At 38.5% G+C, this 25,472-nt stretch overlaps 2 non-coding genes across 2 annotated transcripts; both read right to left on the bottom strand.

Annotated features, from left to right (window-relative positions):
* Positions 1–4,552: 4,552 nt before the first annotated feature.
* Positions 4,553–4,659, bottom strand: LOC133318034 (small nucleolar RNA R71). Its single transcript, XR_009752421.1, has one exon. It is a non-coding gene; the product is annotated as a small nucleolar RNA R71 (small nucleolar RNA).
* Positions 4,660–9,413: 4,754 nt separating this feature from the next.
* On the bottom strand, positions 9,414–9,520 carry LOC133318035 (small nucleolar RNA R71). The gene has a single exon (XR_009752422.1). It is a non-coding gene; the product is annotated as a small nucleolar RNA R71 (small nucleolar RNA).
* Positions 9,521–25,472: the final 15,952 nt, after the last annotated feature.

Below are 25,472 nucleotides of genomic sequence, written 5' to 3'. Positions count from 1 at the left end.
ACACCCTCCCTTGTATGCATCCAATAGAGTTGTTTGCTAAGCGGATTAGAGTTCTTTAATCATAATTTAGAGACTGAAAATCACTTTTACAATGCCAATTAAAATAATTTAAAACTAGACACCTTGGGCTACGCGTGCATATAAATTATAAGAAAATCGGAGGTCCGTAGCCCCAGTACGACAACTTACAAAGTGCTCGCAAAGACTTTTCAAAACTCAGCATTTAGATAACATGTCAAAATCCTTTTCGCAAACGTTTCAACATCTGTTTCCAAAATACTTGCTGGTCATAAAATCGTAATGCAATAATAAAATCATAGTTCACAGTAATACAAGCTTCTCAATTTCATACAGTCATCCATAAAATATCACATCAATAGCAGCATGCCCAAACAGTAGAAGCCAACAGAAAATATCCAAGTCCTCAAAAGCTTTTACGTCCTCCTGCCATTTTGTAAAAATAGCAGCCCCAAAGGGGTGAGAGAAAATCCCAGTAGTGTGGCAACAAAACCATAATGCAACAATATTAACTAGGCACAAAATCATAAATAGTCACTTCAAACATTTAATCCTTTTCATCATATATCATAACGCGTATATAACGCCCTTTTTCCTTTACGCTCATAGCACCGTCGTGCGCGTAGCATCACAGTGGGTATTCCTAATGGCTCCCATGAAGGTGAATCCCACTGTGGAACCTATGCGGACTGAAGCCAAGTGTCCCCTCTCCTGGTACCAGGCATGCCTATATGATGCATGCTCAGTCACATGTCCTCAATACAAATATATATATATATTCAAGATGTCATGAATCAAGTATACATGCCATGTTATGCAATCGCACCCAACAGAAAAATGTATTATGATGTAAAATGCATGCATATATCATATCATCCTTTCATATTCTTACCATTGGCTCATCATCATCGTAACATACATAGAACAAATGTGAGCAACACATCACAATTCCATACACTAGCCAATAGTCACAGAAGGTAATACCGCCTACACATACCTCGTACGTCGAAATTTAAGTTACCAACAAACAGTGATATAGTCCAACTTCTCAAGGATTTTTCGTACCTAATTTACAGTATAATCAATCAGTGTACATTCAATTTATTCATCAAATTCCCAAGCTTAAAAATTCCTATAGCATTCGGCCCTAAGGTTCTTTTTCTAAAAATTATTTTTAACTCTAAATTAACCTTTGCTCATTTTAAACAGTAGGGAATTCTTTTAATAATTCCTCTAAGGCAGAACCGGTTTTCATGTTTCTCTTACAGAAGATTTCTAACTTTAATTGCATAAAATACAGTAGCGTGTTTCAGTAAAAACGGTGAACGTTTTTTTTTATGTAAAACAGTGAGCAAATAGAAACCATTTTTCCAATAAAACAGTGGACGTTTTCTAATAAAACAGTGGACCTCTTTCTAATAAAATAGTGGACATTTTTCTAATAAAGTAGTGAGTGTTTTTCACACACCTATACTCCATACAGTGCGCTGAAGACAGTGAGTTGTGCTACCAAATTTTCCAGCAAACAGTGAGCATAAAAACCATTCTTCAGCAACGTTTTCAAGAAAAATAAAAGAAACATGCTGTCCAGAATTTTTACAGCGAAACAGTGAGGGATTTTAAGCAAAACAGTGTGCATTTCTTCAGCAAAACAGTGACAACTTTATAATAAAACAGTGAGCAAAAGATCCTTGTACGGCAACATCTTCTCACAAAATAAATATACTTGTGGTCTAATTCATTTCATCGCAAAACAGTGAGCAGAACAAAAGTATACAGCAACCTTTTCTCAAGAATATAAATTATTTTAAGACTTACTAACCCTACTTGATGCGATGTAAGAGGGGATAAGGTGTTGTCCACATACTTAGCTTCATAAGAAGTCTAGGTACATATATATATATATATAACATGTAAACAGTACCACTTATTAATTTGTATGATCATTCTTAGGTTTATATCTAGAGCTTTTTGAGTTAAGTTCAAGGTACAACAAGGTGAACTAAACATAAAAATAACCAGCCCTCCATTGATGCTCTAAAACCGAAGACAAAGCTACCCAAAAGAATAGAAGATCACTTACGGTTTCTTGTTCACCACCAAGGGTTCGACTTGTAAAAGAAAATAGAAGGAGCTTCCACTTCCTACTGCTCCAGCGTCCACCTAGCAACGCTCAAAGGAAGGATAGGCTTCACCAAAATAAGGTCCACGCATGCAACAAAGAATAGTCTCATGAGAGTCTTGTGTGAGACGAAGGAAATGAGAGGAAAAGTTAACCCCTTACTTAGGAGCTTTCAACCAAAAGAGGAAAGGAATAGGATGAGTTCTATCGTTGCTCCTCCTTCAAGGGCTTACGGTTTCAAGAAGAAAAGGAAAGGAGAACTAGATGATAGCTACACTTCTTCTCTTGAAGGCATAAGGTCACGGTTTTGGTAGGTTGAGGGATTGGGACACTTTGTTTTAAATGGTGCTAAGCCATCAGAAAATTTACTGAAGACTCTCCTCACATGGGGCGTACAAATGAGACAAGGTGAGATGTTTTTGGTCCAATAACATTACATGCAAGGCTGACCTTCCTTCAGCCATTGGTTGCATAAGATAAAGTGAGGTTTCAAAGTTAGTCTAACAAGCAACATGGTTGCTTTTGTAAAGGCTATGCGTAAGGGAGAGGATGTAAGAGAGTGTGCAGCCTTGTGTCATAATAATGACACTTTGATCAGAATTTTCTGATCAAAACGATACCCAATGCGCACAAGGTGGAAGGATATACAGTGGATAACGCTTTGTGGCCATTTTAGTGAAATAAGGCTGAAAAGTAAAGGAGATTTCAGCAAGCAACGTCAGCCCTTTATGCTTCTTCCAAGCGCATGTGAGGAGAGAGGTGGAGTGCTTGACTTTAGTCTTTAAAAAGTGAGCTGGATCAGAATTTTCTGATGCCTTTTTGTCCTATCCTAGCGCACATGGATGGAGAAATAAGGATAAAGTTTTGCCATAAATGGATAGCTTCCAATCAACGGCTGATGAGATGGATTTCTAAGGATATTGATGAGATAAAAGGTGCATGGAATTGGGCTGCGCATGGATTTTTTTCTAATACCCTAAGGCTGCTGCCCCTTTAACATTTAGAAGCTAAAAAATGCAGCCCACAATGACACTCAATAAGACATTAACCCAATAACATTTTCGATCCAAGTGTGTCCTTAAGTAACATCATATTTTCTTTTATTTTCTACGACACAATTATGCATTTCTATACTTTATAATTAATGTTTCTTATGCCTAAAATAAATCCTCACTTAATACTATAATTCAATAATTCCCTAATCTTAGTTTTAATCCTATGCTAGTTCTCAATAAATTCGAAAGCCAACAAACAATACACACACATATATATATATATATCAAATTTAATTTTCCACACGTGCATTCTTATTCTTAAGGTATTTTGTGTATTTTCCTAATTACGTGGGATGTTACAGCGCATGTGAGGGGGATAAGGTGACTGATGTTGACATGTGGTACAACTTGACCAATGAAATTCAACCATGCAGATTTCACTTGGATAATTTAGGGATAAGACTAATGGATCATGGGCTGCACTTGAGTCCTACTCAACGACACTTGGGTCGTCGCCCCTCAAGTCTAATTGGTCCAAAAATTAATATCCTAATGGATCACCTATCATCTCATGAAATCTACTAAGTAGTAACAATGATTCTAGTATGTTGTAATTAAATTAACCCTACCCTAATTATATACGGAATTCGAATTCAAGACATGCATTCATATTCCTAATTACAATTTAAATAACTTCCTAATTATGCAGGATGTTACAGTGTCGTTGCCCGGGATTGAACATTTCAACATTAGTAGTAGCTATAAGCATTTTAGATTGGATTTTTATTTTATTTTTGTTATTTAATTTCATTTTTTATTTTTTATTTTATTATTTCATGTTATTATTTTATTTTAGTTTTTATTTAATTATTTTATTTTCTGCTTTATGCGAGGTATCATTGACAAAGGGTCTTTACGGTTTAATCCAGAGATAGAGAAGACAACTAGAAGGCTCAGATAAAGCACAACAGAGAGAAAAGAAAAAGAAGCTTCAAGCTCGACGGAATCAAAAGAGGAAGCCATATCAGACAATAATCAAATTCAGAATCTTCGAAGAACCTTAGGAGGCTACATGAATTCAGCTCGAGTTCCTCAGACTGCAAGTATTGTTAGGCCAAACTTGGATGCTAACAATTTTGAGTTCAAGCCAGTATTGTTGCAGCTGATTCAAAAAGATCAGTTTGTCGGAGGAAGCACAGAAGACCCCTATATTCATCTTAAAAACTTCCTTCTATACTGTGATACCTTGAAAATGAATGGAGTCTCTCGTGACGCCATCTAGTTCAGGCTCTTTCCTTGTTCACTTAAGGAAGATGCAAGGGGTTGGCTGCAGTCATTAACTCAAGGAAGTATAACCAACTAGGATGATCTGGCAACCAAGTTCTTAGCTCGGTTCTTTTCGTCTTCAAAGCTGGCAAAGTTGAAGGCTGATATAACTTATTTTGAGCAGAAGGAAAGTGAACCTCTTTATGAGGCAGGGGAAAGGTTCAAGGGACTACTCAGAAAGTGTCCATAGCATGGGTTTCAAAGCTTGGGAGAAAGGCCAAATTTTCTTTCAAAGGATGACACCAAACACAAGAACCTTAGTGAATGCTGTAGCAGGAGGACCTTTGAAGACCAAAACTCCAGAACAGGCATTAGAGTTACTTGAATCATTAGCTTCTCATAGGTTTGATAATGCTACAGTACCACAAAGGAGAGCAAGGATCATGAAGCTTGATGAATATGATGCATTGTTGGAGCAGAATGAACAGATGCATAAGAAGCAACAACAGTTGGAAGCTCTCATTAAACAGTTAGCTTCTCAACAAGTCTTATTTGTTAATATTTCTCCTGCTATTTGTGAAGTATGTGCTGGTGCACATGCCACTGGAGAGGGCGATGTAATAAGAGTACATGAGCCTGCTAAAGTAAATGGGATCTGGTATGATCAGAAGAACCAGAGCAACCCCCTGAAAAATCAATATGGTGACACCTTTAACCAAAGATGGAAGAATCATCCTGGGTTTAATTATAATACATCACATCAGCTCAATCCACTTCTTCTAGTGCAGCCATCTCTTCCACAACAGAGCAACAATTCTGAGTTAGAGAAGGCATTGGCACAACTATGAAAAACAACCTTTGATTACATACAAAGTGCAAATGATTTTAGGGAGGATACATCTGCTTTCATGCAAGTAACTAGATCAACAATACGGAATTAAGAAGCCTCCATAAGAAATCTTGAGACTCAAATCAGTCAATTGTTAAGGCAAATTTCTAAGAGAGGTCGGGTACTTTTTCAAGCAACACAATTGTCAATCCAAGGGAGCATTACAATGCTATAACCACTAGGAGTGGAAAAATAATAACCCTAATTTGGATGATTCAAAATTAGAGAGGTATTATGAGGACCTAAGGGTCATTAATGAGATGGGGATGAAATTATGTGAATTTTAATATCCATATTGATGGTATTCTAAACAGTTGGATTTTTGCATGTTATTTTTGATTGCTGATGCAGTAATAGACAGTAGAATAATGCTAACCAGGTGAATCTGAGTTAGAGAATTATTCTAATGATATAAATATCATAGATGAGCTTAGAATTTAATTCTGTGAATTTTGACACCTACATTGTGGGTATTCTGAAAAAGTGAGTTTTTACTTTATATTTAATACTGCTGAGACAGTAACAGATATATGAATAACCCTAATCAATGAATCTGAGTTAGAGTGTTATTCTAAATCCAAAACACTCTTTACAAATCTTGTTCCTTAGCCTTTGAACTTGCGAAAGCTTGTGTTCTTGACACTTGAACCCTCCATTTTCGTGGCTGAAGTTGACCAACCAACAGTTGTATTACCTTTCCTTTTTTGGCAAAAAATGGTTGTTGAAGCTCCTTGTTGAAGAACACACCTCCTTTGGTCATCCTTTTAGTTTCTAGTGTAAGTTTCTTGAATTTTTTTCTTGAAAATCCAACTTTTAATCTTTTAATGTTGTGTTCTTGGTTTTAAATCCTTGAATATCTTATGAAGGTGGGATCTTGGTGGAAAAGAAGCATTCTTGGTGGGAAAATATTGGATCTTGAGCTAAAGAAGCCATCTTGAAGAAGTACGATATGAATCCATGGAAAAGATGACTAAAAACCCTTCTCCTTTCCACTTTCCAATCTGGCCTTGAAAAATTTATTTTGATGTTGTTGTTGTAATTTATTAAAAATGGAGTCTTTGTGTCTAAAAGTATTGGTGGGTGTCTTAAAAATTAAGAAAAATGAAGACTTGTAAGGAAAAAAGTGTCACTTTTGTGTTTATGTGTGAGTTTCTTAAGAGGATGAACTAAGAACCCTAAAACCAACCTACAATGATTCAGCCATATCAATCTAAATTAGGGTTTGATGGTTAAAAATGGTTCTAAGACTTATTTAGGACACTAATGAAGGGACTAAGTGAGGTTGATTAGGCATAATTGATTAATTAACTCTTAAACCCTAAAATTTGACTTAATTAGGTTTAGAAGCACTAATAATGTAATTAGTGAAAGTTGATAACGAATGCATAATTGATGATGTGGAATTACACAAGTGATATTATAAATAGAAAAAACCCTAAAATTATGTTCACTTAGGGTTTCAAATAAAACCTAATTAGGGTTTACTATTTAAACCTAGTTAAGGGGCCAAACAGTAACTTAAGCCTAAGGTGAGTTTGAATCTACATAGGTATGTAATTAAAAGATAGAAAATCATAATGAACCACCCTATATACATTTCAGCTATACCTAGGTTGATTAGGGTTTTAGGTTGCAAAATGGTAATGAATGATGAATTAGGGTTTGATTATGTGTTTAAGGATTGATTCAACTTGTGGATTGAAGTGTGAGTTGGTTTTCTATGATGTTAGGCCTTGTAATATCTGATGGGACAAAAATTCATTCCCATCTAAGCTCATTTTGATGGTAAAATTCCATCTGTTCCTTCATCTGGTGACCAACTTTTGCATTAAAAACACATGTTTAGATCTTTATAACAAAAACACAGTAAGGAGCAGATGATGAGGTAATCATTTGAGAAATATAGGAAAAAGGGGAACAAATTGATTCATTAAATACACCTGCTCCACTAACTCAATCTCTCTGTCCACTTTGCAGGAAACGTTGAAAAGAAGCTTCCAAAAAGCAGGAAGAAATGTGTACAACAGAGATTAAAGAGTTACCATTAGATGAAAGGAAAAGCAAGCATGGGAAGTGCAGAAGGAAAGGAAAATCTAAACAATAAGTGTCTCATTCAGCAACTTGCCTTTCAAAAGAGCACTGTTCACACTGCCCCTTTCATGCAGTCAAGAAAGCAACTCAAATGAAATTATAAGTTTTTCCATCCACTCTTGTGGCCTATAAATATGACGTTCCAACACGAAGAAATCATCGAATTCCATAAGAAGAGATCACTTAGTTTCAGTTTTAGTTTCTAATTTTCAGTGTATAGTTTTTAGCAATAGTTAAGTGACAACAACCCTTCCTCTATTCTATATCTTCCATTTGAGACTCATCACGAGCAACTACCATACTTCTCCATTTTATTTTGTTGTAACCTAATCTTGTTTCTTATTAATATAAGTTGTTATTTCTCTTCTCTTCCAGTCGTTATCTCTGAACTGAATCTCGGGTCTATGGGACTTCAATTTGGAATAATTATGTTTATAGTTATAGCCATGGGTTAAGTTATTTGTGGAACGGAAAAGCTGTGAAGTTCTTAAAGAACTATATTCAAAACTTTTGCACTGAAGCTTTTGTATTTCTGTGATTTAAGTGTGGTTTATTCTTTGCGTATCAATTGAAATTGAACTCAAACTGAGAAAGAAACTTCCATAAGGAAGAGATTTCAGACAACTTAATCAGAGGAGGAAGGTAGTGTTGTGAAAAAAACACTACTGGTTGGCTTAGGAATAAGGAACCACCTCATTCACTGAAGATTCTGAACTTAGTATCTGTTGAAGTCAAGGGAGCCATAGAAATATGAAAACTTGTGACCCATTAAAGTCCATGAGCTAAGGAATCAGAGTTGGTAGTGAAAAGACCTGAACAAATTCAGAAGGGTTAAGTCTTAAGTTGAGAATATAGTCATTGAAGAATAGAACAGTGGATCCTTTCCTTATGTTAAAAACCGTTTTTATCCATCCATGTTGTTGTCTTTTAAATATTATTATCTTGTAGTTATTTTCTTTCATAAATATGGTGACTATAAATTTAAGACTCCAATGAATCTTGTCGTTCCTTCTCACATCAAGAAGGATTTGGTATATAACAATGCGAGGAGTTGTTTGGAGTCAGACCGAACCTACTATCTTTGAGGAACGTTTTCAAGATAGTAGGGAACGAATGATCAAAGTTCAAATATTGTCTTTTCTTTTCATAATAATTCTTTGTAAAACAGTTTAAGATATTATTTAGAGTTCTATCCTCATGGGAACGATAATCTGGGCATTAATAATCTCATTTATTACTTGATGCGTGTAATTGCGCAACTGGGTTGATATCAAGAGAACGAATGTGTTTTCTCTTGATGGATTAAGTAAAGGGAACGTCCATAAAAGAACATCTAAGAAACCAACAGTTCACGTATATCATGTTTTTGGCGCCGTTGTCGGGGATAGTTTACACTAAATTCTTTCCTTAAACTGTTTTATTTTATACTTTGTTAATATATCATTCGTTATTCTTTGTTATTTACTCTGTTGTTACTGTTTATGTTTTATGGTTTATGAGTGAAGAATCTGAAATTGATTCTTACTATTCCACTGAAATACCTGAGTTTTTCTTTGACCCTGAACTAGAACACACTTTTCACAGGAGAAGAAGGAATCTTAGAGAAAACATTTTTGAACCAAACATGGCTGACCATACTAATAACCATGAAGAGATTCCTCTTGAACAAAACTTCAGAGCTCTGGCTACTCCTTCAAGGAACAGATCAGAGAGAGGAGTAATCCTCCCTCCTATTGTAGCTCCTAACTTTGAGTTAAAGCCTATCATGTTTAATATGATCAGAGAGGCTGGAGTTTTCAATGGACTCCCTGCAGAAGATCCTTACACACACCTTACTAACTTTCAAGACATTTGTGATAATTTTAGAACATAAGGTGTAACAGAAGAGAGTGTGAGAATGAGGTTGTTCCCTCATTCTTTGGGCTTAAAAGCCAAGACTTGGATGAAATCCCTCACCCCCGGATCCATACACTTATGGGAAGAACTCTCTATCAAGTTCATAGAGAGATTCCTCCCTATGTCCCGTCAAGCTGATGTTAGAGCAGAGATCTCTAACTTCAAAATGTTTTATAGAGAGAACCTATATGAAGCATGGGAGAGATATAAGGACATTATGAGAAAATATCCTAACCATGGGGTAGAGAAATGGAGATTCTTACAGTCTTTCTATAAACAAATTGACCATACTTCTCAATCACATTTAGATTTTGCTGCAGGGAGATATTTCTTCACATGAACTCTTGAATCCAGATATGAAATTATAGAGAGCACTGCAGAACATTGTCTTCAGTGGCCACTAGAAAGGATGAATCAAGTCAGGAGACCAGGCATACTAGAGTTGGATAAACAAACTGCCATGGAAGCCCAACTGGCTGCACTGATCAATGAAGTAAAGAGCTTGAAAGCTAACAAAGAACACCCAATAGCTGATGTCTTACAACTCACAGCCCCTGAAATTGAACCATGCTTAGCATGTGGTGATCATCATGATTCAACAGACTGCCTGATGGGACGAAAATCTGTTCCCATCAAAGTCCATTTTGATGGCAAAATACCATTCGTTCCCTCATCTGATGAGCAACTTTTGCATTAAAAACACGTGTTTATATCTTTGTCACATAAACACAGTGAGGAACAGATGATGATGTAATCATTTGAGAAATATAGAAAAAGGGGAACAAAATGGGAACATTAAATATACCTGCTCCACTAACTCAATCTGTCTGTACACTTTGCAGGTAACGTTTAAAATAAGCTTCCATAAAGCATAAGAGTTACAACAATCAAGTGTAAGAACCTGTACCGTTAAGTAAGGAAGTTAATTAATTAATTGTGTGAAATTAGGAAATAATTCCATAATTGACCCTAATAATTATTATGAGGCTTAGATAATTATGGTAAGTGATTAATAATGCTGAAAGTCACTTTTCTGACGAAAAGTGCAGATACCGGTTCTGCTACTCGGTATAAATGTGTACCGATAAAGTATCCCAAAAAATTATGAAAAGTGTGTATATGTCACTAGAATGATATGTAGGACTTGTAAAACAAGTTTCAAGTTAAAATAATGAGAACTTGTGCCAAAACTGACACTGGCTATGGAAAAGCGCGTACCGGAAAGATGCTGCGAAAAATAAAATAAAAATATGATAAATTATAGAAAAATGAGTAGGTTCAGAATCCTAAGTTTGGGATTAAATTGCTAAGCGTAGCAATTAGCGCTAATACAATGTCATTAAGTTTAAACCGACTATAAATATGACTTTTGCACAAAACCCTAGGCACTTTGCAATTGCTACGTGACCTTGGAGGCTGACCAGCCTTTGTGCACTATTCCATTGCCTTCCCTTCCCCATTTCTTGAGCCTTGAGACCATTTCCTTCATGAAATCTTCTCCAAAACACTTGGTGTGAGAGAGGATTACCATTGGGGGTGAGTGTTGGCCTTGTTTATGAACCTTGGGTCTCTGTTTGGGGAGTTTAAGGTGCTGAGTTTCTAAGTTGTGGGGGTGAAGCCATTGTCATGGCATTTTGAGGCCCAAGAAGTGATCTTTGGTGAGAAAGAACCAACCTTTGGTGTGCCATTTTTGTGCACCTTGAAGTCAGCATCTTGGGACTGACTTGAGAGCTCCAAGAGCACCATTCCTTGCTGTTTTAAGCCTTGGGTAAGTTGTACAACCTTTGATCATGAGTTTTAATGAGTAAAAGTGGAGTTTTGGTATGTTTAATGAGTTAAACAAGTAACCAACCAATATATGAACCTAAATGGACTTAAAGATGCATGCTTTAACGTTTAAAAGTGTTAAAAATGGAACCTCAGAAGTGATATCTCGCAAAATGCGGAATCTGCATTCTGTCGCGAAATATCCGGATATCGATCTCCGAATATTGATATCCGGATATGATATCCGGATATTGATATCTGGATATGGTATTTGATGAAGGGCTTGTGGTTAGTTGGACTTCCGTAATGACTTGTTAAGTCAGAATCTAAGTGATTAAGGGCTTGTGGCTTTGTGAGAAGCCTAAGACATGAAACGTAAAAGAGAAGCGTTGTCTTTATGTTATATTCTATGAGCTATGGTTGTTGATATGATTGCTGGTCCAAAACAGATTGTGATTCTATTGTGTGTGGACTTTGAGCTTGTGTGGACTCTTGGATTGGATAGTTAGCTTGAAAGTTAAGCTTTCGTGTCCTCGGTTTAGCCATTGTATGTTCCAGTATGTCCCATGGGGGGATGGTTATATGCATGATGTGTTTTCATGTACTATTTTATTGAAATTCTATGGAGCTGTTAAGTGCAAAATGCTTATGATATGTATGTGGTGTTTTGCCTAGCCAGGAAGCCATGAGGTGGTCCTGGGGGCGGGTACAGCATGGGCTGGTACTGTGTGGGTAATAGACGTATTTTTGTACTTCTCTGATCAGTAGAATAGTTATAACACACATGACATGATTATCTGCTGCATTGCACTGGTTTTGGAACTGATATGGAATTACTGCTTTTAGAACTTATATTGCACATGTAAGTGAGCTTGGGATGGAAGATCCTTGAGGACCCCTTGTCTTACTGAGATTTCTGTTTAGAGATCTCACCCCACGTTTGGGGCGCTTATTTCAGGTTCAGGTAATGCGAGGGTTGAGACCTCTAACGGCAGGAGGCCGAAGCTTAGCTGATATTGCTGTTTATATTATGATATGTCTGAATGCTGGATTATGCATGTTGCTTTATGTTCTTAGCTTGTTATGATTATTGTTGCTGCTGTTGAGACTATGTTGGGCTTTGTTTCCTTATTTGGTGAGCATGGGGATTGTCCATGCCACATTGTTTGACTTTGTCTTAGTTTAGATGCGAGTTGTAATAAGGTATCAGGATATTGTCCGGGCTACGTGTTGTAGTTCCATGATTTTTTGATACTCACTGTTAACTTAGCAATTTACATACTGGCAATGTTTTGGAAATGAATTAATTAATTCAACTTGGTAATGATAATGACGTCATAATTGAAAAGAAAAAGAATATTCCGCATTTTTAATTAAGCGTGGCTTAATACGATGGCATGTTAACAAACCGGGTATACACGGGGTGTTACATTTTATGGTATCAGAGCACATTCTAGGGAAAAGCCTTTATGTATTGCAATAACTTAGGATGTTTTGTCGTGAGTCGTGTCTGTGTGTTCTCTCTATTGGGTTTTTCTATGATGATGCATATGTGACCACACTGAGTGGGCCTGATCAACTCATTCTTTGTGTAACTTATGCAGAGTCATGGTACTACCTTGGAGGAACCGAGACACTAGCGGGGATACCCCTGATCCTGTCCTGGCTGCATTGGCTGAGATGCAGGCGGCTCGACAAGCCGACCAGGAGTCCATGTGAATGTCAAACAAGGCTATGCTGGACGGCGTCTGAGAGGCGAATAGGAAAGCCACTGAGGATATTTTGGAGGCAAACCGCCTGGCGAACATGACTATGATGAGGGTCATGTTAGAGGAGATGAGGGTTGGTCCTGCTGTTGGTCAGTTCCCTCCACCTCCACTTCCACCTCCACCGTCACGTCCACCTCCACTTCCACTTCCACGTTGAGGGTGCTACTCCTCTTACTGGGGTGATGGAACCCTATGTGGAGCCTGCTGAAGACCGTGATGTGATTGACCGCCGGCTTAATGCTTTCCGCAAGCATAAGCCACCTTCCTTTGATGGGTTTTATGACCCTATTGCTGCGGCGAGATGGCTACAGGCGTTGGACAAGATCTTTCGGGTCATGCAGTGTACTGATCCGCGGAAGCTGATGTTCGCCACGTATATGCTGGAGGGCGATGCCCATGAGTGGTGGATGAACACCTCTCACGCTTTTGAGATGTAGGGTCATGTTATGACGTGGCCATTCTTCGAGGATTGCTTTCTGGGTCGGTACTTCCCTTTTGATGCGCAGGATAGGAAGCAGGGGGAGTTCGACAGGTTGGTGCAGGGCTCGTTGTCTGTTGACGAGTACCTGGAAAAGTTTAATGAGCTGGTCAAATTTGTACACCTTCGGATGGCTATGCTTACTCCGACCTTTTTGGCTGCTAAGTTCCGTAGGGGACTTAGCGAGGAGATAATTGTTCCTCTTGTCGGAGCGGCTTCGAGAGATTTTGGGATACTAGTGCAGCAGTGTCAGGACATCGAGGATGTCTGTATTACGAGTAAGGCCAAGAGGGCCAAGATTGCTGAGACGATGGGAACTGACAGTTCCACTTCCTGTAAGGACAGAAATTTTGCTGGTAAGGGCAAGAGTAAGCAGTTGGCGGCTAGTCAAGGGCCAAATCAGTTCAAGAGGACTTTCACTCAGGGGAGTGCAGCGAGGCCTCCTACTCCCAAATGCAAGGGATGTGGAAAGGTTCATCAGGGGCCTGTGCTACCGGCCAGACTATATGTTTCCAGTGTGGCAAGGAGGGCCACTATGCTAGAGAGTGTCCATCGTCGACAGCGAGAGCTGCAGCGATTCAGACAGTTCCGTTAAAGATGGTTCCTTTGACTGCTACAGCGGCACCCGTTATGCCACCAGCCACTGGGCGTGTGTACACTTTGGATCGTCAGCAGTCGGACCGAGCTTTGAACCTTATCAGTTACTGTTTCCATTGGTGGATCTTTTGTTGATGTATTGTTTGACTCCAGGACTACGCATTCCTTTATTGCTATCCTAATTGCTGTGGGGCTTGAGTTGTCCATGTCTGTGCTTTCTCCACCGTTGCGGGTGACCACCGCCACTGGAGAAAAGTGTGATACCTCTACTGTACATCGAGATGTCGTGTTTCAATAGGATGGTCGTGACTACCCGGTAGATCTGATTGGATTGCCGATGGCTAATCTGGAAATCATTCCGGGCAGGGATTGGTTGTCCAGAAATTGTGTGATGATTGTCTGTTGTGTCTAGTGAGTGATGGTGTCTTCGTGTGATTCCACAGCCAGTTCCTCAACTTTTATTTCTGTGCTGCAGGCTATGAGAGTCTTGTGAGCAGGACCTTTGGTTATGTCATGTTGGGAGGTTTGGTGAGTGGGACACAAGAGGATATCACTAGCATTCCTGTGGTGGGAGAATTCCTTGAGATGTTTTCTGAGGAGATTCCTGAGTTTTCGCCACAGCGGGAGATAGAGTTCTCTATTGATTTGTTGTCTGGTGTGGGATCTATTTTTCTAGCTCCATACCGGATGTCGCCACCAGAGTTGGCGGAGCTGAAGAAGCTCATTGAAGATCTTTCGGCGAAAGACTTCTTTTGACCGAGCGTGTCTCCATGGGGAGCACCGGTCATTTTTGTTAAAGGTAAGATGCCTTACGCTATTACTTAATCGTGATGGTGCCTTGTTTGAGAATGTGAATTTCTCTTCTGGGAATTTAAGTGAGTAACACTTGAACTTGGTGGCAAGGCCACATGCGATCTTGTATATGTGAGTTTTGTGCATGTACAAGTAGTTTGTGGGTTGAGTGGTCTCCATGACTCTAGGTTCTTATGTTGATTATTAATATGCTTCATAATTAGTTGGCATGTTAACACCTGGGGTAGTGTAAAGCATGAAATCAGTACGATAAATTGTGGTAATATATCAATGTTATTTCATCTTTAATCGACTCTCGGTTTTGCAGATACCATGGAGATTGAGGTATACCGTTGCATTGAGTTTTTGATTTATTATTACATTGAAATTGAAAATTTTGCAGGTGTACGCAAACGAAGGTACGTTATTATGTGAATGAATATGTTAAATAACATGTATTGGTTAAAATGAACATGATTATGATTTCGTACTGTGAAACTAATATGAATTTATGTTGAGGATGATGATTATAAATTGTAAGTCTTGTTGAGGCTATAGTCATGGAATAGGACCAAACTCACTCAAGTTTGGTGTGGATTTGAGTATGTTGGGTTAGGTCACCTCTATTGAGAGAGTGACTGGTGATCCCAGTGTGTCGAGCGACGGTTTTGTTGTCTTCGTGAAGTTTTGAGTTTTGACGGTGACCTCCTTGTTTGGGGGTGCACTTCTCAATACGGAGACTGTGAGAGCCATGAATGAGCTTTTGGAGAAGATCCAATAGGCGCACCTGCAGAGAGAGAGTGCCTGGACTTTGTGAAGGACCACGACGGTGTGTCTTGGTTTGAAGAAGGACATAGCTTTGTATGTGTCCAAGTGTTTGATTTGCCAGAAGGTGAATATAGAACACCAGAAGCCGTCTGGTAAACTTCAACCTCTTAAGATTCCGGAATGGAAATGGGATAGCATTTCCATGGACTTCGTGGTGGGATTGTCGAAGACTCAGGTTGGTTACGACTCTATCTGGGTCATTGTGGACAGGTTGACCAAGTCTGCCCACTTTCTTCTGGTGAAGGTGAGCTTCACTACTGAGCAGTTGGCCAGACTATATGTTCGCGAGATTGTGAGACTTTACGGGGTGCCCGAGAGTATCATTAGTGATAGAGACCCGAAGTTCACATCTCAGTTCTGGGAGGCACTGCAGGAGGCTTTTGGTACGCAGTTGAGACTGAGTACATCCTATCACCCTCAGACTGACGAACAGACTGAGTGGACCATCCAGACATTGGAGGACATGTTGAGGGCTTGCACTTTGGAGCAAGGTTCAGCATGGGATAGGTACCTGCCATTGGTTGAATTTTCGTATAACAACAGTTTCCATGCTAGCCTGGGCATGGCACCCTACGAGGCGTTGTATGGTAGAAGGTGTCGGACTCCTACCTACTGATCTGAGGTTGGAGATAAGGAGTTGTTTGGCTTGGACTTTGTCCAAGATACTACCCAGCAGATCCAGATTATCTGTGAGAAGCTGAAGCAGGCGCAGAATCGCCAGAAGAGCTACTACGATGTCAAGCATCATCCACTGGAGTTCAGTGAAGGTGATCACGTGTTTGTGAGACTTTCACCTGTCACCGGTGTAAGTTGGGCCCTCGGAGTAAGGAAGTTGAGCCCGCGATTTATTGGGTCATACCAGATCCTTGGTAGAGTAGGACCAGTTGCCTACCGGCTTACCTTGCCTCCGAACTTGGCCAACATCCACGACATGTTTCATGTGTCTCAGCTTCGCAAATATGTAGCGGATCCTTCGCACGTGGTGCAACCGGAGGATGTGGTGGTTCGGGAGAACCTAAAGACTCCCGTCGGACCACTCAAGATTCTCGATCGTGGCGAGAAGCAGCTGAGGAGCAAGATCTTTCCGATGGTCAAAGTGCAGTGGACTGGGAGAACTCCTGAGGAGTGCACTTGGGAGCGAGAGGACGAGCTTCTCCGGCAGTATCCCGACTTTCGATACAGGTATGTTTCTGATTTTGAGGACTAAATCCTTAAAAAGGTGGGGTGAATGTAAGAACCCGCACCGTTAATTAAGGAAGTTAATTAATTAATTGTGTGAAATTAGGAAATAATTCCATAATTGACCCTAATAATTATTATGAGGCTTAGATAATTATGGTAAGTGATTAATAATGCTGAAAGTCACTTTTCTGACGAAAAGTGCAGATACCGGTTCTGCTACTCGGTATAAATGTGTACCGATAAAGTATGCCGGAAAATTATGAAAAGTGTGTATATGTCACTAGAATAATATGTAGGACTTATAAAACAAGTTTCAAGTTAAAATAATGAGAACTGGTTCCAGAACTGACACTGGCTATGGAAAAGCGCGTACCGGAAAGGTGCTGCGAAAAATAAAATAAAAATATGATAAATCTTAGAAAATTGAGTAGGTTCAGAATCCTAAGTTTGGAATTAAATTGCTAAGCGTAGCAATTAGCGCTAATACAATGTCATTTAGTTTAAACCGACTATAAATATGTCTTTTGCACAAAACCCGGCACTTTGCTATTTTTACGTGACCTTGGAGGCTGACCAGCCTTTGTGCACTATTCCATTTCCTGCCATTCCCCATTTCTTGAGTCTTGAGACCATTTCCTTCATGAAATCTTCTCCAAAATACTTGTGTGAGTGAGGATTACCGTTGGGGGTGAGTGTTGGCCTTGTTTCTGAACCTTGGGTCTCTGTTTGGAGAGTTTAAGGTGCTGAGTTTCTGAGTTGTGGGGTGAAGCCATTGTCATGGCATTTTGAGGTCCAAGAAGTGATCTTTGGTGAGAAAGAACCAACCTTTGGTGTGCCATTTTCGTGCACCTTGAAGTCAGCATCTTGGGACTGACTTGAGAGCTCCAAGAGCACCATTCCTTGTTGTTTTGAGCCTTGGGTAAGTTGTACAACCTTTGATCATGAGTTTTAATGAGTAAAAGTGTAGTTTTGGTATGTTTAATGAGTTAAACAAGTAACCAACCAGTATATGAACCTAAATGGACTTAAAGGTGCATGCTTTAACGTTTAAAAGTGTTAAAAATGGAACCTTGGAAATGATATCTCGCGAAATGCAGAATCTGCATTCTGTCGCGAAATATCCAGATATCGATCTCCGGATATTGATATCCAGATATGGTCTTTGAGATATCTGAATATTGATATCCAGATATGGCCCCAACAAATATTCGGATATTCTGGGTTTGCGTGAACAGTAACGGTACTGTTCATACAGAACTGAGTTATGCGTTTGTGGACCCTAGATTGATGAAGTTGGACTTCTGTAATGACTTGTTAAGTCAGAATCTAAGTGATTAAGGGCTTGTGGCTTTGTGAGAAGCCTAAGACATGAAACGTAAAAGAGAAGCGTTGTCTTTATGTTATATGCTATGAGCTATGGTTGTTGATATGATTGCTGGTCCAAAACAGATTGTGATTCTGCTGTGTGTAGACTTTAAGCTTGTGTGGACTATTGGTAAGCTTGAAAGGTAAGCTTTCGTGTCCTCGGTTTAGCCATTGTATGTTCCACCATGTCCCATGGGGGGATGGTTATATGCATGATGTGTTTTCATGTACTGTTTTATTGTAATGCTATAGAGTTGTTAAGTGCAAAATGCTTATGATATGTATGTGGTGTTTCGCCTAGCCAGGAAGCCATGAGGTGGTCCTGGGGGCGGGTACAGCATGGGCTGGTACTGTGTGGGTACTAGACGTATTCCTGCACTTCTCTGATTAGTAGAATAGTTATAACACACATGACATGATTATCCACTGCATTGCACTGGTTTTGGAACTGATATGGAATTACTGCTTTTAGAACTTATATTGCACATGTAAGTGAGCTTGGGGTGGAAGATCCTTGAGGACCCCTTATCTTACTGAGATTTCTGTTTAGAGATCTCACCCCACGTTTGGGGCGCTTATTTCAGGTTCAGGTAATGCGGGGGTTGAGACCTCTAGCGGCAGGAGGCCGAAGCTTAGCTGATATTGCTATTTATATGATGATATGTCTGAATGCTGGATTTTGCCTGTTGCTTTATGTTATTAGCTTGTTATGATTACTGTTGCTGCTGTTGAGACTATGTTGGGCTTTGTTGCCTTATTTGGTGAGCATGGGGATTGTCCATGCCACATTGTTTGACTTTGTCTTAGTTTATATGCGAGTTGTAATAAGGTATCAGGATATTGTCCGGGCTACGTGTTGTAGTTCTGTGATTTTTAGATACTCACTGTTAACTTATATATTGAGGTATTCCAGTTAGATGTCTATTAGCAATTTACATACAGACAATATTTTGGAAATGAATTAAGTAATTCAACTTGGTAATGATAATGACGTCATAATTGAAAAGAAAAATAATATTCCGCATTTTTAATTAAGTGTGGCTTAATTCGATGGCATGTTAACAAACTAGGTATACACGGGGTGTTACATCAAGAAGGAAGAAACGTGTACAATAGAGAATAAATAGTTCCCATTGGCTAAGAGGAAAGCAAGGCATGGGGAATGCAGAAGAAAAGGGCAAATCTCAACAATAAGTGTCCCATCCAGCAACTTGCGTCCCTCTGAGCACTGTTCACACCGCCCCTTTCATGCAGTCTAGAAAACAACTCAATGGAAATTATAAGTTTTTCAACCCACTCTTCTGCCTATAAATAGGACGTTCCAACATGAAGAAACCATCGAATTCCTTAAAAAGATATCACTTAGTTTTATTTGTAGTTTTTAATTTTCAGTTGTATAGTTTAGTAGTAGTTAAGTGACAACCCTTTTCCTCTATTCTATATCACCATTTGAGACTCCTCACGAGCAGTAACCATACTTCTCCATTTTATTTTGTTGTAACCTAAATTGTTTCTTATCAATATAAGTTGTTGATTCTCTTCTCTTCTATTCGTTATCTCTGAACTAAATCTCGGGTCTATGGGACTTCAGTTTGAAATAATTATGTTTATTGTTATAGCCATGGGCTAAGTATTTGTGGAACGGAAAAGCTGCGAAGTTCTTAAAGAACTATTTTCAAAACTTTTGGACTGAAGCTTTTGTATTTCTGTGATTAAGTGTGCTATATTCATTGCATATCAATGGAAATTGAACTCATGCTGAGAAAGGAACTTCCATAAGGAAGGGATTTCAGACAGTTAATCAAAGAAGGAAGGTAGTGTTGTGAAAACAACACTCCTGGTTTCCTTAGGAATAAGGGACCACCTCGTTCACTAAAGGTTCTGAACTTAATAACTGTTGGAGTCAAGGGAGTCATAGGAATATGAAAACTTATGAGCCATTAAAGTCCATGAGCTGAGGAATCAGAGTTGGCAGTGAAAAGACCTGAACAAATGCAAAAGGGTTAAGTCTTGAGTTGAGAATATATCTATTTAAGAATGGAACAGTGGATCCGTTCCTTATGTTAAAAACTATTTTTATCCACCCATATAGTTATCTCTTAATTATTGTTATGCTATTGTTATTTTCTTTATTAATTCTTGTCACATTAACACCAAATCTCCAATGAATATTGTTGTTCCTTCTCTCATCAAGAAGGATTACATATATAACGATGCAAGGAGTTGTTTGAAGTCAGATTGAACCTGCTATCCTTGAAGAACGTTGTCAAGATAGTAGGGTGAAAGAAAGGGCCTTGAAGGCCGTAGGCATGTGAGGATGAAAACAAAAATTTTCAAAGAGGAAACACACATACCAATCAAGATACATACTCTAGGACAGAGAGATACCTTGTTCATAACTCAAAACTCGAAGGTGATCAGTGTTAGGCTTGAAGGTTCAAACCCTCTAATGTTGATCCACATCACCCTTTGTTAAGTCGCAAGAACTCTTCTTGAAAAGCCACCAATTCGAACACCACAAAGGAGCAAGCTAGGCGTCACTTGTGAAGAGGTAGGAGGCTCGGTTTCAATATGTTTAGATGAGAGAATTTTCAACAATAAAACTGTAACATCCCACGTAATTAGGAACGCATATAAAGTGTCATTAGTAATGTTAGTACATCTTGTAACTTCGAATTGTATGTGAATACACTTCGGGTGGAATTAAATTGAATTAGGAAAAGTACTTTGATTGTGATGATGGGTGAATATACGTGTGTATATATATATATATATATATATATATATACATATATTTAGGAGAGCAAAACCTTAATTAAAAAGGATTGGAATAATTTAATTATAACATGTAAAACACCTTAGTAATATTTGGTAGTTATATAAAATAAAAATTGAGAGGTATTGCATGTGATGTGTGATCCATTAGAAAGTTAAATTTTAGTCTTAAAGACCCATTAAGGGCGTCGACCAAGTGTCATGAGGAGGGCCTATATTCAGCCCACAATCCTCACTCAAACCTAACTAATCCTCAAATTACCCCAAGGAACACACATAGTGACTATACATGGACCAATTGTAACCATAGGGCAGCCCCATCTATTCTCTCATCACCACATGCGCATAGGGTAACAGAAAAGTCTGAATGTTTGCTTCTTTTAAATTAATAAAGAGAATCAGAATTGCACGTGATCTTAATGGTTAGAACATCACTCACTCACCCTTCCCTTACTCCATGTGCGCATGGCTTTGAGAAGACCACAAGTCAGGCCATTATCCCTCCTTTTATACAGAATTGAATTCTATTTCACGCACACAAGCCTGAGAGTGATTCTTTTTATTATGCAAAAACCTCTTCAACCTATGTATGTCACTTGCTTCCAATTGCTTGCATGTGCGCCACCTTGCAACAGCCTTCAAACCTTTATTTCCTTTTCTCTAGGCGCTGCATGAGTGAGGCCAAAAAGCTGGACATTATCTCTTGAATCAGAAGCAAAACTTGAAATCCATTAAGTTAATCAAAAGAAGTCAGATTGCATGCAATCTTAGTGGGCCGAATTATCCACCTTATCACTCCCTTTGGGCGCATCAAAAGGGAAGGAACAATGCAGCTGAATGCATGGTTCAGCTTTTGGTTCTAAAATAATCCATTTAACCACCCTTCTCTCTTTTTCATGCGCATGCTTCTCCAAAACTCAGATTGCATGTATTGTTATTGGCTAGGAAAAAGAGCTCAATTCCCCCACATCATTTCAGCCGTGCGTACTTACAAGGGGGGAGCTAAATTTTTTATTCCTAATCCCACTACTTTCTCACTCTCTCCCTTCTCATGCGCATAATGTAGTGGGAAGCAAAGGTTCTGAATACTTGTGCGTGATTCAAACCTAATCAGCCTTTTCTTGCCACCTAGTGTTCCCACCCTCATGCATGTATAACACCTAGCTTTCTCTACCTCACTTGTCCGCCACCCTTACTCACTTAGAGGACACTTGAATATTTTCTTTATGCGGTCAAGCACCCTGCTGACCAAGTATTCAGCTTCCCATGTTTTAAAGATTTACTTCTCTTAATTTCTCAAGAGCACACACACTCATTCTCGCCACTTCACCTTGTGCGCTTAAGAGGAGATACCCTAGATAGTTTGCTGGTCATTTCCTTCAGAAATATGATACACAGACTCCTCTTCCTTTCATTCTCTCTACACCGCCAGCCCATTAAAGGAAGTGTACCTCACCCTCACTTCTTCAAGCCGTGGACTTATAGAGAACAACTACCGTCAGGCATTCACCTCCTTTCTTCCAATTCGGCTGAAGCTCACCTTATAAGAAGGTATAGGAAATTTCATCTTCATTGTCTTCCTCTACCACATTGGGTTGATGGAGATGTCACCTTGCATGTAGGTTTTGACTCAAGTAAATCCTTCATTCCCTTTTGTGCGCACGCGTCACCAACTAGAAGGACTGAACTTGTTGTTTCTTGGAGCTTAGAAAGTGGAGGTGTTGCTCCTTGGCCAGCTCGTGTTCCTTTGTGTGTTGCAAGAGGTAAACGCAGATTTTGAACCCCCTTCCTCTCCTCTGTCCGATTTTGCCAAGCATGTCTAGGAAGCTAGTCTTCTCTTCTTACCTCTTGTTGATTCTGCCATATTAAACCTTTTGGGTCTTAACTTGAAAATGTAAAAATAACTAGAAGATGGCCTCTATTAATTTGTGGGACTGTTTGGTTGTGATTTAGTGTACAGCAAATTAAAATAAAATGGACAGTATGCTTAGACTACTTGTAGAGCTCCGTAGATAAATTTGTTGAGTTTGGAATTAATGATCCTTGATGATTTTGCTTGGGAAAACGGATTCTGTTTTGGTGACCCTTAATCTATACTAAGCCCTATTTAAATCAAATACACAGCGGGACATATATGTTTTCTTTTCGCACCATGGGATTAAGGAAGTAAAAATCTTATGAATAAAACTTTGAGGATTTTCTGTAAAAAAACCGAATCTGTTTGGGGTTGGAAACCTTAGGATTTTTCGCTTTTAAACGTTGGTAAAAATTAATATGAAGTTATTTGGGAAGAAAACATGATCAAAACCGATTGGGATTTTAGGATAGAGAGGAGTGAAAACGTTACTGCGTATAAGAATTAATATGGCAAACGATTCTGATTTGTAATGCTTCTGCTTAGGTATGCATAGCTCTTGAGTGAGGATCATTTCGCTGCTGTTTGGTAAATTATTTTGTGGCAAGCGAGGTATGTGTTAGGCGACTATTGACTAGTGTATGAATTGTGAATTGTTGCTCACATGTGCCTTATGATTATTCTGCCATAAATGATGAAATTATTCTGCCTATGAAAATGTTATGATTATGGAAATTCTCTTATGAAAAGAAAGAATGGCTTGGCAGTATGGCATCCAATGTACAAGAAGTATATGTTATGAAATGATGATATATGCATGCACCGCACTTGTCTTTCTGTTTGTGTGTGACAGCATAGCATGGCATGCATGTACCAAATTCATGTTAGTCTTGAGTCTTAGAATAGTTATATCTATAGGACCATGTGATTGAGCATACATCATATAGGCATCCCTTGATATCAGGGTACTGGGACAGTTGGCGTCAGTCTGCATAGGCCACCGTGGAATTCCCCAAATGATGGTGCCATGCATGGAATTTCCACTGTGATGGCACGCGCACGACGGTGCTATGAGCGTGATGAAGGCGTTATATACGCAATATGATATATGATGAAAAGGATATATGATGAAAAGGATTTCATGTTTGAAGCGACTGTTTATAATTTTGTGCCTAGTTTAATACTGTTGCATTATTGGTTTTGTTGCCACACTACTGGGATTTCTCTCACCCCTTTGGGGCTGCTATTTTTATAAAATGGCAGGAGGACGCAAAAGCATATGAGGACTTGGATATTTGCTGTTGGTTTCTACTGTTGGGCATGTTACTGTGATTGTATTAATTTTATGGATGACTGTATGAAATTGAGAAGCTTATATTACTGTGAACTATGATTTTATTATTGCATCACGATTTTATGACCAACAAGTATTTTGGAAATGGATTTTAGAAACGTTTTACGAAAACTGAATTCTGATGTTTTGAAAGCTAAGTGTAAACTGTTTTGCGAGCACTTTGCAAGTTAGCGTGCTGGAGATACGGACCTCCGATTTTCCTATAATCTATATGCACGCATAGCCCCAAGTGTCTAATTTCATTTTATATAAACCTTTCAGAGAAATTTCGAAAGCTCGATTTATTATGAATTTTACTAGCCAGGACGTTTATGATATTGTCACTGTTTTACCCCTTATTTTGCGAGTTATGTTTTGAGGGGTAAACGAACTTCAAATCACTATTATTTTATATGAACGTAAAACCCCATATGTCTAGTTTCTAGATTACAAAGAATATTTTTTTAATTGTTGAAATGGATTTTATACGAATTTTTAAAGATAGCAAGGTCTGTCACGAAATTTATATTTTTAGTAAGTCAAGAAATTTTGCGTACTCTGATTTTTGTAAGGAACCCGATTTCAATTATGAGTTTTTAATTGGCCTTGTAAAAATCAATTTTCAGTCTTTAATATATGATTAAAGTACTCTAATCCGCTTAGCAAACAACTCTCTTGGAGGCCTACAAGTGAGGGTGTTACAAAAACTCACAAAAAGTGTCACACAAATTGTAGAAGAGAATGGCCTTTTATTTTCCAAAAATCTAAGGAGAATATCACAAAAAGGAAATACTTAAGGAGATGAAAGAGGAATAAATTTGAATCAGATTTTTCACCAAAAATCTGATCATGGAGCGCCCTTTTTGTGGAAGAAAAAGTGAAGTTGTTGCAAATCAAATCTAGTCAACAAACTCTTATCCTATCCTATTAAAACTAAGTCTGCACCTAGTCAATATTCTGACCTAATAACCATTATATGATCAGCCATATTGTACGCCCCAATCAGCCCAAAATCATTCGAAAAATATTGATTAGTTACAATTCAAATTGAATCAACTAAATCAAATATTTCCACGACTAACCAAATCTGAATGGAGCGAGATTTGTTGATTAAATGACCATTAAGCAACTAAATCAGCGCCCCAATCATCTTTGATGATGTCCAAAGATCACCTCTTGATACTTGGGATTTGATCTTAATAAGATACTATCAAGATCTTATCCTTTCCTTTTGTTATGAAACTTCCTTTCATAGCCAATTCAAATTTGAACATTCTAATTTAAATATTCAAATATTTAAATTCAAAATTCAAATTCATAATTCAAATTTTAAATTTAAACATTAGATAATTAATTTCATTAATTAAATTAATTAATAATATCTTGGACCATCCAAGCCCATTACAACAATCCATGTGCCATTTACCCTCTAAGGTGGGTATCCAAACTTCTTC

Source organism: Gastrolobium bilobum, unplaced genomic scaffold (genome assembly GCF_033153095.1).
Source record: "Gastrolobium bilobum isolate Gb01-03AN ecotype WA unplaced genomic scaffold, APGP_CSIRO_Gbil_v1 utg313817, whole genome shotgun sequence".
Lineage (NCBI taxonomy): Eukaryota > Viridiplantae > Streptophyta > Magnoliopsida > Fabales > Fabaceae > Gastrolobium > Gastrolobium bilobum.
Note: the sequence above shows the minus strand (reverse complement) of the source record. Positions and strands in the feature narration are given on the sequence as shown.